Source organism: Crinia signifera, chromosome 7 (assembly GCF_055691185.1).
Source record: "Crinia signifera chromosome 7, ASM5569118v1, whole genome shotgun sequence".
NCBI classification, from domain to species: Eukaryota; Metazoa; Chordata; class Amphibia; order Anura; family Myobatrachidae; genus Crinia; species Crinia signifera.
The window spans coordinates 19,691,566-19,705,356 of record NC_139223.1 but is presented as its reverse complement, the minus strand read 5'-3'; positions in this window follow the sequence as shown (position 1 = coordinate 19,705,356).

Below are 13,791 nucleotides of genomic sequence, written 5' to 3'. Positions count from 1 at the left end.
ACCAGCCGCAGCTCTGTTCCCCTGCTGAGCAGCTGCTTCTGATGTTGGCTCCAGCCGTCTGTTGTTGAGGCACAGTGCAGGAGCCAGCTTACGCGGCTTCTGTACACTGCTGCCTAAGACTCTGCGGTGACAAGGACTCTTTCATTTTCGCACCCAGCAGATGTGTGAAGTGCCCGTAAGTCACACACTGTATTCTCCACGGTCGCATCACAACTGAGGGGGAAACAAATCCCTCTGCCCTTGTCACGCATATTAACATGGCGTGCACGCCGAAATGGGCAGAGCGAGTCCCAGGGGACCCAGCCATTCATAAAAAGTGAGTCCCTGGTGCTCCAAAGTGGGTAAAATACTCGCTATAGCGAGTATTTGCAAACCCTGGTCTTATGGGGAGGCGTAGGACCCTTTACTATTAGATTAAGGAGGTTTTTTTTTTTATTATTATTTTTTTTTTTATTGTTCAGGCACAAGAAATAGAGTGACATTATTGGTATAAAAGGCGTTGATGCGCCTAGATAAATGTTTACCGGATTTATCCGGCCGACCTCAAGTGCACTAGGATTCGAGATTTTTTTTTTTTGGGGGGGGGGAATATATCTATTGCCCCTACAATATAGTACTATTGTAAGTTGCATAATTATTAGGGTTTTTTCTTCCTAGTAGGGTAGGGTTAGGGAGGGGGGTACGGGGGTAGAGGCATGTCAAGGGGGTTAGGGGCATGCAGGGTGGGTTTGGGGATCCAGGCGCTGGGTTATTTTCTATGGACACTTGTATATGTTATGCCATGGCCTATGTTGGGTATGGGGCAGCAGAGGTTGCTTCGGACTGGGGTTATTTTTACTCTAATAAATAATGGCGGTGGCTAAATATTCCATTTTGACATGGAATGTCTGCGGCTTGAATGACAAAATTAAAAGGGCACTGGTAATGCGCCAGTTAAGACATTATAGCGCTGATATTATTTGCCTACAGGAGACATCTTGTGGGCAATAAAACAATGTCCCTTAAGAAACCGTGGATAGGATGGGGTTACCATTCCTCATTTACTTCTTCTTCTCGGGGAGTGTCTATTTTAATACGGAAGAGTGTGTCATTCCTTAAAGAAGAAATTCAGATAGAACCAGCTGGCAGATATATTTTTATGAAATATAAGATTTCGTCATCAGTCATACTGATACTCGCGGTATATATACCTCCCCCCTTTAAGTACGATGTTTTGAAGAAGGCAGCAGAATTTATGGCATCTTTCCCTGGTGTCCCGGTTATAGTAGTAGGGGATTTTAATAATTATTTAGATCTCAGGCTTGATAAAAGATCTCGCGCCACTATTCCCTCCAACCTACAGCCCACAAGGTTTTCCTCTTTGATTAAGGAAATGGGCTTGAGTGACGCTTGGCGGGAGCGGAACCCTGAGACTCAAGAATTTTCATGTTTCTCTAGCTCCTACGAGACTTACTCTAGGATCGATCTTGCCTTGGTTTCAGAGTATTGGCTCCCCCGTATCATAGACATCAAGTACCAAACGCGAGGGATTTCCGATCATTCCCCCCTGCTGATGACCATGGACATCGGGGAAATTAAGGGTTCCTTTTTCTGGAAAATGAATGCTTTCTGGTTGAAGTTAATGGCGCCAGAAGTGAATTTTGAACCAGTCTGGCAAGACTTTTTTGAAAATAATGCGGGGTCTGGCTCAATTGGTAGCATTTGGGGAGCTTTTAAGGCCTTTCTTAGAGGTACTCTTATTAAGGAAATTTCCTTTATAAAGGCCTCGCATAAAAAGGAAGAGCTAACTCTGGAACAGCGCTGTCAGGAGCTAGAGCTCGAGTATTTGAGTGATAATACTGAGATTAAAAAACAGGCATGGGTTAAAGCTCAGGAAGCCTGGCTAAAATGTCTTTCAGATAAAACAGCGTACAAAGAGCTATTTACAAGTCACAATATATGTGCAAGTGGTGATAGACCAGGCAGTTTCCTATCGTATTTAACACACTCCGATCAGTCAGGGAGTATTGTATCAGAAATCAGCAACTCGGAAGGGATAGCGGTATGTCAAACCCCTGAGATTGTAGAGAGCTTTAGGGGATACTACCAGGACCTATATACCTCTCGGTCGAGCAAATCCTCTGGAGAGATCCGTCAATATCTTTTTGAGGTTAAGAAGACAACTGGCCTTTCCAGCGAGTCAAGGGACTTCCTGGACAGCCCTTTGACCATTACGGAGGTGGAGGCGGCTATTGCTTCTATTCCTGGGGGTAAGGCACCCGGCCTTGATGGTATCCCGCAAGAACTGTATAAGAGATTTGGTAAATTTTTCACAGAGAAACTTTTTGAACTATATAATACAATGTTTTTAGATATGATACTGCCGGCTAGTATGGCGGAGGCCCTAATTATCGTTATCCCAAAAAAAGATAAAAACCCCCAAAACATGAATTCTTATCGTCCTATTTCCTTGCTCCCTAATGATATTAAAATACTAGCCAAGATTCTTTCTACTAGACTTAATAGAGTTTTGGGCGAACTTATACATAAGGATCAGACCGGCTTTATTCCGGGGAGGTCTACATCAACTAATTTAAGGAGACTCTATGGCCTGCTCCAATCCTCGAATGGTGCGGCGGATAGTTCAGTGGTGGTGTCATTGGATGCCACTAAGGCCTTTGACACCATCGAATGGGAATACCTGTGGGCAGCTATGGAGTGGGCGGGTATCGGCCCCGCATTTATTCGATGGACAAAATTGTTATATATTTCTCCATCTGCTAGAGTTTCCGTTAATAAGTTCACCTCTTCTAGTTTCTCAATTGGCCGAGGTACTAGACAGGGTTGCCCAATGTCACCAGCCCTTTTCGCTATAGCAATAGAACCCCTGGCGTGCTTAATTAGGGAGGACCCGCTAGTACAGGGTCTAAAGATAGGCCCTAGAGAAGATCGCATCGCATTATATGCTGATGAGGTTTTATTATTTCTTTTTGATGCTGTGATCGCATTGCCTCGGGTAGTGGAAATATTTGATCTTTTTGGTAGCTAATCTGGCCTAAGTATAAATTGGAGCAAGTCTCATTATATGCCCTTGAGTGAGAACTGCCCTTCTGTGGTGGAAACACTTACGCCATTGAAGCGTGTTGCCCAATTTAGCTATTTGGGAATAGTGGTATCCAGAGACACTTCAAGTTTTATTCCATGCAATCTGGAGCCAATTCTGGAGTATATAGGTTCTAAAATTAAAGTTTGGGGGAAACTACCGCTATCCCTGACGGGTAGAATAAACCTGGTAAAGATGATCATACAACCAAAGCTACTTTATGTTTTACAACATTCCCCCCTTTATATTCCGAGGCGTTTTTTTAAGAGGATTGAAGGGTTACTTTCATCTATGATCTGGGGCAATAAGCGAATTAGGCTTAGGCAAGCTATCCTTAAGAGAGGTAAGAGAGATGGTGGGTTGGCCCTGCCGGACTTTTGGCTCTATTACCTTGCTACCCAACTGTTACATCTCAGTAAATGGGTCAGAATTGATGCGGATAGCGAGGCAGTAGTAGCACTAGTTGGTATGGTTACACCAAAGTATACCCCGCTTCAACTTCTTTTATCGGGCAATATGGGGAAGAACTGGCCCCCACTTATACTACAAGCCCTCAAGACGTGGAGAGCCGTAGAACGAGTTTTGAATAGTGAGGGCCTCGCCCCTGATACCCCATTATATGGTGCCCGTCATCTTATTCAATTAAAAGAACTGCAGGTTCAAAAGGTGTGGGTAGAGAGAGGGATAATAAATGGTCATTTTTTCGAGGCAGGTAATATTCGCACTTTTCAGTCCCTGAGTAGTTTGGCCTACCTAATTCATATTTTTATAGATATCTGCAGATCAGGCACGCCTTGGGTACTCAACTTGCTGATTCAAATATAATAATTACAGACTCTGCTACAAAGAAATTGATTAATAGATCTCCCGATAGACATATGATATCCTTTTTCTATAAATTTCTTTTGCGGGAGCAGGAAGATGGTTTGCCTCAATTAAAGGGTAAATGGGAGCTGGATGTGGGTGAAATCGACTCGGATGAGTGGGATGAGTCAATGAGGAACATAGGCCAGGCTACTAACCAGTTAAGGTTCCAACAGGTCCAGCTCTTTATTTTTCACCGCACCTATTTGACACCTGTGCGTTTGTGTAAATTCGGAGGGACCAGTAGTGCTTGTTGCCCCAAATGTCATACAGAGCAGGGTACATTTTGGCACCTTATATGGGAATGCTTGAAGATCGCAGATTTTTGGAAGGGGGTGCTTGGGGTCCTCTCGGGTATTGGGTTTCCCAGCTCGATTCTTAATCCCCGTGCTTGTATTCTGTCCTTAGTGGGGGATGCCCCACTGAATTCTGCTGATAAGTCTCTGTTAATTATACTTTGTACACTGGCTAAAATATGTATTGCTAGACTTTGGCTTGCTAAGAAAGGCCCGAATTTGAAGGCATGGTTAACCCTGGTTAACACTACAAGGCAACATGAGGAATATACTCATATTGCGCGAGGTACTGCTCGGAAGTTTACTAAAATATGGGATAGATGGCCCGTCACCATAGCCGCTACTAACCCAGGATCAGAAGACTAGACGACCCAGAAATCTCTGCACTCTTTGGCTGGCTAGGATATGGCCACGTTGCTAGTAAGACTTCAGTAAGGGCCTGCTTGAATATAGTAATATAACCCAGTGCCTGGGGTAGGGTGGGCGGGAGGGAGGGCGGGTTGGGGATAGAAATGGGATGGTAGGTTTTTGTTAGCTATGGCTTAAGAATATTCTTTTTTTTTGTTTTGTTTTCTTTTTCTTTCTCTGTTTATGTAAGTGGAGGAACGACCGAACTGTACGTTTCATCTGCTTTTTAGGTTCTGAGCCGCTGCGTGAGCAGGTAGTGGAGGCCTTTTTTATTGGGAGAAAATTTAAATTTCAATAGAAATATTATTATTATTTTTTTTTTTTTTCTTCTCTTGTCTCCCTCCCTCTTCGGGCTTCAGCTGAATACGAGCAACTTCGGTCGCTTCTCCACACTTTGTAAAAAGTACTGTAAAGCGACTGTAATATTAACTGATATTGACCTACCAATTTTGTAAACATAAACTTTTTTATAAATAAAGATTAAAGTAAAAAAAAAAAAAAGATTACGACTTTATTTAATGAGTTCTATTGAAGATGGAAGGTTGCTATGGGTAACCAATCAGAATCTTTTTTTATTTAGCACCTAGGGATGGGGAACCTTTGGCCCTCCAGCTGTTGTTGAACTACACATCCCAGGATCACCCCTATATATACCCCACCTTCATCAATGGCACCTGTGAGGGTGCTGGCAATGGTGCAGTGTGGTTTGGAGGTTTGTGTGTATGGTTATGTGCGCTTGGAGGTGCTGCGCAGGAGGAGGGCGCAGGAACAGCACCAGATCCAGGTGCATATTATGCTCCGTGCTGCACGTACGTACCGTCCGAGCGTGCACCTGGACTCTGATCAAGAGGTGGTGCAGCTTCTCAGGATGAACCGCACTAACCTCTTGAACTTATAAGAGCAGGGGCCAGATGCACTAAGCTTCAAAAGTGATAAAATGGAGAGTGATAAACAGACAGCCAATCAGCTCCTACCTGCCATGATACAGGCTGGGTTTGAAAAAAATTTTTAGTCTGCGAGCTTTTGGGTCCTGGGGATCACACAAGCCACTTACTCCAGGCATTAAATTCAAGTGTTATATGCCATGAGGAAACTGTGGCGCACATATATCACATTTCCACATTGTGAGTCCAAGGGGGAAATTTACTAAGACGTTGCTATGGGAAACCAATCAGAGCCTGTCTACTATCTTCTAGGGAGTTCTAAATAAATAAGAAGTAGATTCTGATTGGTTGCCCATAGCAATATCACATGTGAAGTAGAATACACATCTTAGTAAATTTCCCCCTTGGACTCACAATGTGGAAATGTGATATATTCAGCATATTCTCAGTGTGGTTGCAGGTTACCCATGTTTGTACCATGATGTCTATATCCTGCGTTACTCACCCCTCTGGTGCTACACGCAGGCTGCGTGCGCACTGGGTCCCGGGGCTGTGGCAGCACCCAATATCTCATTCCCCTGTGGCAGCATCTCCTGGGCTGGTTGCTCAGCAACCGGAGACACCAGGTGACGGCATCGCCAGTCACTTCCCTTGCTCGGCGGTTGCCGTGCGATGCAGGGAAGCCAGACCAGCGCACCCATTCACAGCTGTTTATCAGTGCCGGGGGGGCTGGGCAGGCTGCTCCCTTGGGGATTGGCCACACTGGCCTTTTTAAGGGAGTTATCCAAGCACAACCCTGTCGGCGATAGCTTCTGCTAGAGATATCTTCCTGCAGCAGTGTCCTGGCTCCAGCTCGTTTGTTCCCAGTTCCTGGCGTTTTCTTACAGTTACACAAGTCCAGGTCTGGCGCTGTAAGTTCTCCGTTCTGGAATCTGGTTTATCACCTGCTCATGCACTGGTATATTTTTCCTGTACGGTTTACTTGCTCGTAATAGAGATTTTCTCTTTTGTTTCCTCCTATGCTGTATTGGCACATAATAGCGCAGGATTGTGTCTTTCTTTATTCTTGTACCCTTAGGGTTGTTCACCCTTTTCGGCATAGCTTTGTGCCGCTCTTTTTGTATTGTGCTTTAGTGTGGTGTGTTCCTTGTGTGGTGCTATTATCTTATATTTGCGACTGGGTCACTTATGCTATTTAGTTGCACTTTAGAGTATGTACGGCACAGTGCCGGTAGAAGTTATCTTTAGATTTAGTTAGGTTCCCTTAGTTAGATTTCCTTTTGTCATTCTCATTAAAAATCTCTGGCACCTTGTCCCACGTAAGACCTGGTTGCACCGGAGTTGAGACAGACGTAATTTGCCCCTCCAAACATGGCTATTAGAAGGGAAGATCTAGCTCTGCAGGTGCCAGTCATCTTTGGGAGAGGTCAGCAGATTCAGTGTAGGGTTCACCGTGGCCGTCCTAAAAAACGGTCACTCCTGCAGGGTCACATTCAAACCATACCATCCAGGAGGAGACATGCCAGATGGATGGTTACTGGGTAGGTACCATTTCATACATTAATAAATATTCTGTTTCTATGTACCAGGTGTGTTTGTATCAATTTCTGTATCATATTGAATAAGCAAGTGCTTAATATCTACCACACTGTAGGTTGTACTAATGGGCTTTCTCCACCTGTATCTGCTAACATGTTTCGTTACAATACATAACCATGTGAGTCATGGGAATTAATGTTTTTTTCCCAATAACTTAGTGAATTTCATAATATTTATCTGTGTAACCGGGATGCAGTTAAGATCCCGGCGGTCGGGATCCTGGCGTTCAGAATCCCGACGCCGGAATCCCGACCGCCAAAATGCCGACACTTTCTCCCTCCTGGGGTGTCCACGACACCCCTGGAGGGAGAATAAAATAGCGTGCCGAGCGTAGCGAGGCACCGGGCCCGCTGCGTGGCGAGCGCAGTGAGCCCGCAAGGGGGGGCGATCCACGTCCCCCCCCCTTGTCGGCATTTCGGCTGTCGGGATTCCGGCGTCGGGATTCTGAACGCCGGGATCCCGACCGCCGGGATTCAATACTGAATCCGTGTAACCATGTGTCAAGTCATGTTTCAAATTTTCCAAGTGTGTTTGGCCAAACCTATTTTTTTTAACCCACCTCCACCACAAATACTGCAGGTGATTCTGGATATGGGTGTCACGCTTGGCTCATGACGCCTCCACGGAATGTTCGGAGCCCAGCAATTAGTTAGACACCTCCCCACCTTACGAATGGATGTGTACGCTGCACGTCGGGATGTCGATGGATAGATATCGAAGCAACACATAGTCTGCCTATAACTGAATGACTTTTACACTGGCCCCAGGTGTTCACAGCCGTCGTATAGTCCAGGACTTACTCGGCACAGCGAATAAAACCAGGCACATCCGCGCTCCTGCTGACGTTACACACACTCCCCTAACAGGTTCTGGCACACCTGCGTTTTCCCTGACACTCCCACTAGATGGCCGGTTACCACCCCTAGATGACTACTTCCAGTCAATTATCTTGCGAATGGCTAGCAAAGGAAAAAAGCAGCCATCTTCATTAGCAAGCCCTGGTCGCACACGTGCATGCGCAGTCTACTAATAATCTGTCATTGTGCGAACTTGCAGCAGTACAAACAGCTCTGAATCAGGCCCATAGTTAGACACCTTCGAAAAAAAACTTTACAACATAAAAAAAAAAAAAAATTTTGGGTCTGGCCTGCCACAAACCTACCAACACCTTTAAGAGAGCCACCTCATGTGTGCAAGCTGTGCCGGGGTGTAGTGATAGGAGAGGTGCTCACTGGTGTAGTGGTAGGAGAGGTGCTCACTGGTGCAGTGGTAGGAGAGGTGCTCACTGGTGCAGTGGTAGGAGAGGTGCTCACTGGTTGTCAGGTCCCCCGGCCACCGCTGGTTCTGCAGAGCATTGCGCCGCGTGCATTACTCACCTGCACAGGCGCTGTACTCCTGGCGGTGCTACACCCGTCACTCAGCGCTTCCCCGACTTGGTGTCACTGGCAGGGACGGCGGTAGGTCCTCTGGGGGTCCGGCTGTTCCCGCGGTCGGCTCCTGGGACGGGCGCCGCCATCTTGCTTGTGGCATTAGGCAGAAGGGAGCAGGGTCTGATATAACCTCTGATTGAAGGTTGGGCCTGTGACATCACTGCCTAGAGGAATAAAAGGCTGGGCCCCCTATTCTCCAATGCTGCTGCTACTTCTGCTTTCTGCTCAGTGTCCTGCTGACAGCCAGTGAGAGTGTACACAGCTCCAGGTCTCTCTGAGTCCTGTTTGCAATCAGAAGCATCTCGTTATCCTTCCAAGTGTCTCCTGAGTTCTGTTTATCTTCCAAGTGTCTCCTGAGTTCTGTTAACCCTCCGAGTGTCTCCTGAGTTCTGTTAACCCTCCGAATGTCTCCTGAGTTCTGTTAACCCTCCGAGTGCCTTCTGAGTTCAGTTCACGTTTCAAGTGTCTCCTAAGTTCTATTATTATTTCAAGCGTCTCCTGAGTACAGCTATATCCATCTGTTCCAGCAAGCGTCCTAATCTCCTTGGAGGCTCCTGATTGGGGGGCCGCGACCTGCTGGGTGGATGCAGCTAAGTCCAAATCCCCTTGCGGGGGTCCCTGGTGAAAACCGCCACTCAGTTAGACTCCGCGTCTCTGATTAGGAGTATAGCCAAACTCCTTGGAGACTTCTATGAGACGCCAGTATATTCGACCAGCAGTTCTTTCTCCACCATTGGCATCCGTGTCAGAATCCACGCCCCCAGTGGATCCACAACAATCCGTTGTGACAGTTAGCAGCAGCCAAATGGATTCCACACCCGGGGTCGATTTTAATACGGAGCTACTGCAAAGAATTGTGGCCCGCCTGGAAGGCCTGGAGGTCTCCCAAGGTCAGCTAACTCAAGGTCTCCAGGATATTGCTCATCGACAAGAAATAATGCAGGCCTCTGTTTCTCGAGAGGTTCCAGTCCCGCCTGCTCCTGATCCGGTCCGGGTGGTAGCCCTGCCGTCAGCATCACCAGGGCATCTACATCTCTCTGCACCCAGCAAATTCGATGGAACCCCAAAATTGTACAGGGGTTTCCTCAACCAATGCGATGTACAGTTTTCACTCCTGGCATCAAGCTTCCCGACCGACAAGTCCCGAGTTGCCTACATTGTCTCCCTTTTGTCGGGATCAGCTCTGGACTGGGTATCTCCTCTCTGGGAGAGGGATGATCCACTACTCTCCCAGTATGATGAATTTATAACCCAGTTCCGCAGAATCTTCGATGAACCGGGTCGAGCAACTTCAGGACATCATGCGGCTAAGGCAAGGGAATCGTCCGGTCGCACAGTATGTGATCCAGTTCCAGACCCTAGCCTCCGAGGTCGCTTGGAATGAAGAAGCACTAGTATCCGCATTCTGGAGTGGACTCTCGGATAGGTTGAAAGACGACCTAGTGTCCCGTGACCTACCCGTCAAGCTAGATGAACTTATTTCACTTTGCAATAAAATTGACTTGAGGTTCAGAGAGCGTCAGGCGGAGAGATCTCGAGGGGATCGTTACAGGAGCACTCCTCCACCACTACTTCAGGTCTCTTCACCCGCAACAGCTGACGAGCCTATGCAGATAAATCGGGCTCGACTCACTCCCCAAGAGCGACAGCGTCGTTTCCAAGAGAGACTTTGTTTGTACTGCGGACAGGCCGGTCATCAAGTGTCTCAATGTACCCTTCGCACCAGTCGAGTAACCCAGGGCAAAGCGAAAGAGGTAAGATTGGGCCAACTCTCTGCCTCCTCCACATTGCCGATTCCGTCATTGAAGTGCAACTTTCTTTCGCAGGTCAGACGTTGATGATCCAAGCCTTTCTGGACTCCGGAGCTGCCGGGAACTTTATTTCTGCCAATTTTGTTGAATTACATTCTTTACCCATTAAAGCAATTGAAAATCCACTACGTCTGACTGCAGTTGATGGGAGTTACATCCCGAATTGGTTAATTGAGTCTTGAACGACACCGCTGTCACTGGGTATAGGGGCACTCCATCGAGAGAGTATAGAATTTTTTGTTATCCCTCGAACCACTTTTCCTTTGGTTTTGGGTCTGCCGTGGCTTCAGAAACATAATCCACAGATTGACTGGTCAGCTATGCAAATTGTAGCCAGGGGTCCATCTTGCTCTCAAGGTTGTTTAATGAAAGTGGTACCTCTACAGTCAGTTTCCTCCGATAAGAAGAGTCCAATTCCTGCTCCCTATCAGTCCTTTGCTGATGTTTTCAACAAACAAGCAGCTAATATCCTGCCTCCCCATCGCGAGTGGGACTGTCCCATTGATCTGGTTCCAGGAGGGATGCCTCCACATGGTCGGATATATCCCCTATCCATCCCTGAAACCCAAGCAATGAGTGACTACATCTCCGAGAATCTACAGAAGGGATTCATCCGTCCTTCTTCGTCCCCGGCCGGAGCAGGGTTCTTCTTCGTCAAGAAGAAAGATGGAACCCTAAGACCCTGCATAGACTACCGAGGTCTGAATGATATAACAATAAAAAATAAATACCCATTGCCACTGATTCCGGAACTCTTTGATCGCATTAAGGGAGCGGTTGTATTTTCCAAATTAGACTTAAGAGGGGCTTACAATCTCATTCGTATCACAGAGGGGGACGAGTTGAAAACGGCCTTTAACACCAGGGACGGCCATTACGAATATTTGGTCATGCCGTTCGGCCTCAGCAATGCCCCCGCAGTCTTTCAGAATTTAGTGAATGAAATCTTTAGGGACCTACTGTATCTGTCCGTTGTAGTATATTTGGACGACATCCTCATATTCTCCAAAGATTTAGAGTCCCATCGGTCACAAGTGAAGGAGGTTCTTCAACGACTTGAAATAATCACCTATATTGTAAACTTGAAAAATGCATTTTTGAGCAAGCCTCCGTACCCTTTCTGGGATACATAATTTCTGGTCAAGGCCTACAAATGGATCCAGAGAAGGTTCAGGCGATTCTAAACTGGACTCAGCCCACTACTCTACGAACAGTGCAGCGATTCTTAGGATTCGCCAACTACTATCGGAAATTTATCCGGGGTTTCTCGACCATCGTTGCACCCATCACCGCTCTAACTCGGAAGGCAGCCAATCCGGCTGTTTGGTCTGCTCAGGCACTATTCGCTTTCCAACAGTTGAAACAGGCCTTCATCTCTGCTCCTGTTCTCCACCAGCCAGATCTTGCAAGACCTTTTATTTTGGAAGTGGACACTTCCTCTGAGGCTGTAGGAGCCATTCTGTCTCAAAAATATGAAGATGGGTTCACACATCCATGTGGGTTTTTCTCCCAAAGGTTTTTACCCGCTGAAAAAAATTACGCAATTGGGGAACAGGAACTTCTGGCGATCAAGTTAGCACTTGAGGAGTGGCGATACCTCCTCGAAGGAGCTCAGTTTCCCATCCAGATCTACACGGACCATAAAAACTTGATCTATCTCCGAAACGCCCAATGCCTTAACCCACGACTGGCGAGGTGGGCGATGTTCTTCACCCGCTTCAACTTTAAGCTTTCCTTTCGTCCGGGTTCCCAGAACACTAAAGCAGATGCCTTATCCCGCTCTTGTTCTCCTGATGCTGAGGAGAGACAGCCATATCCTATTCTGGATTCCTCTGCCTTCGCGGCTACCAGAATAGTCAATATTCCAAGAGGCAAGACTTATGTAGGGCCTTCCCTCCGAAAGAAATTACTCCATTGGGCCCACTACTCCAAGTTTTCCAGGCATCCTGGTGCAAGAAAAACCTTAGAATACCTCCAAAGGAAATATTGGTGGTCAACGATAAGAATCGATGTGCAGGACTTCGTATCTTCATGTCCAGTGTGTGCCCGACATAAAACCTCACGCCAACCCTCTGTAGGGAAACTTCTACCCCTTCCAGTTCCTGCGAAACCATGGACCCATATAGCCATGGATTTCATTACGGATCTACCTCCCTCTAATGGCTACAATACTATATGGGTGGTCATCGACCGTTTTTCCAAAATGGCCCACTTCATCCCTTTGAAGGGACTTCCCAGTGCACCAACTTTGGCACACCTTTTCATAACCCAGATCTTTCGTTTACATGGCTTACCACTTGAAATCATATCTGACCGGGGTGTCCAGTTTGTAGCCCGATTCTGGAGGTCTCTTTGTTCCGTCTTCCAAATTAAATTAAAATTCTCTACAGCCTACCACCCTCAGACCAACGGTCAGACTGAAAGAGTTAATCAGGATTTGGAGAAGTTCATCTGACTCTACCTATAATCCTGACAGGACAATTTGCTTGAACTCCTACCCTGGGCAGAGTTCGCTCACAATAACACCTATCACTCTTCCAGCCGAACCACTCCTTTCTTCACTGTTTATGGGATCAACCCTCGTGTCCCAGACTTTTCCAAACTCCCTGGTAATGAATTACCTGCAGTTCAATCTTCTGTAAAAAATTTTGCAAACATTTGGAAAAATGTACAAAAAGCCTTACAACAGGCCTCCAGTAGGTACAAACTCAGTGCTGATCGGAGAAGAAGTGCTGCTCCACCTTATAAAGTTGGTGATCGTGTCTGGCTATCAACTCGGCATATTCGTCTCAAGGTTCCATCCATGAAATTGGCTCCTCGCTACATTGGACCCTATGTAATCCAAAACATAATCAATCCTGTAGCCGTTCGGCTGAAGCTACCATCTTCCTTACGAATCTCCAATTCATTTCATGTTTCACTTTTAAAACCTTTAATTCTCAATCAGTTTCGAAAAACTCCACCTGGAAGGTCCGGTATCCGAGTACAACAGGATGTAGAATTCGAAATAAAACAAATATTGGATGTTAGACGAGACAGGGGAAGGTACAATTTCTAGTGGACTGGAAGGGATACGGTCCTGAAGAAAGAATGTGGATTGATGCTTCCAATATTCATGCACCTCGTTTGATTGAAAGGTTTTGGAAAAATAATCCTAAGAAGTGTCCAGTGTCCACTCATAAAAGAGGGGGTACTGTCAGGTCCCCCGGCCGCCGCCGGTTCTGCAGAGCATTGCGCCGCATGCGTTACTCACCTGCACGGGCGCTGTACACCTGGCGGTGCTACACCCGTCACTCAGCGCTTCCCCGACTTGGTGTCACTGGCAGGGACGGCGGTAGGTCCTCTGGGTGTCCGGCTGTTCCCGCGGTCGGCTCCTGGGATGGGCGCCGCCATCTTGCTTGTGGCATTAGGCAGAAG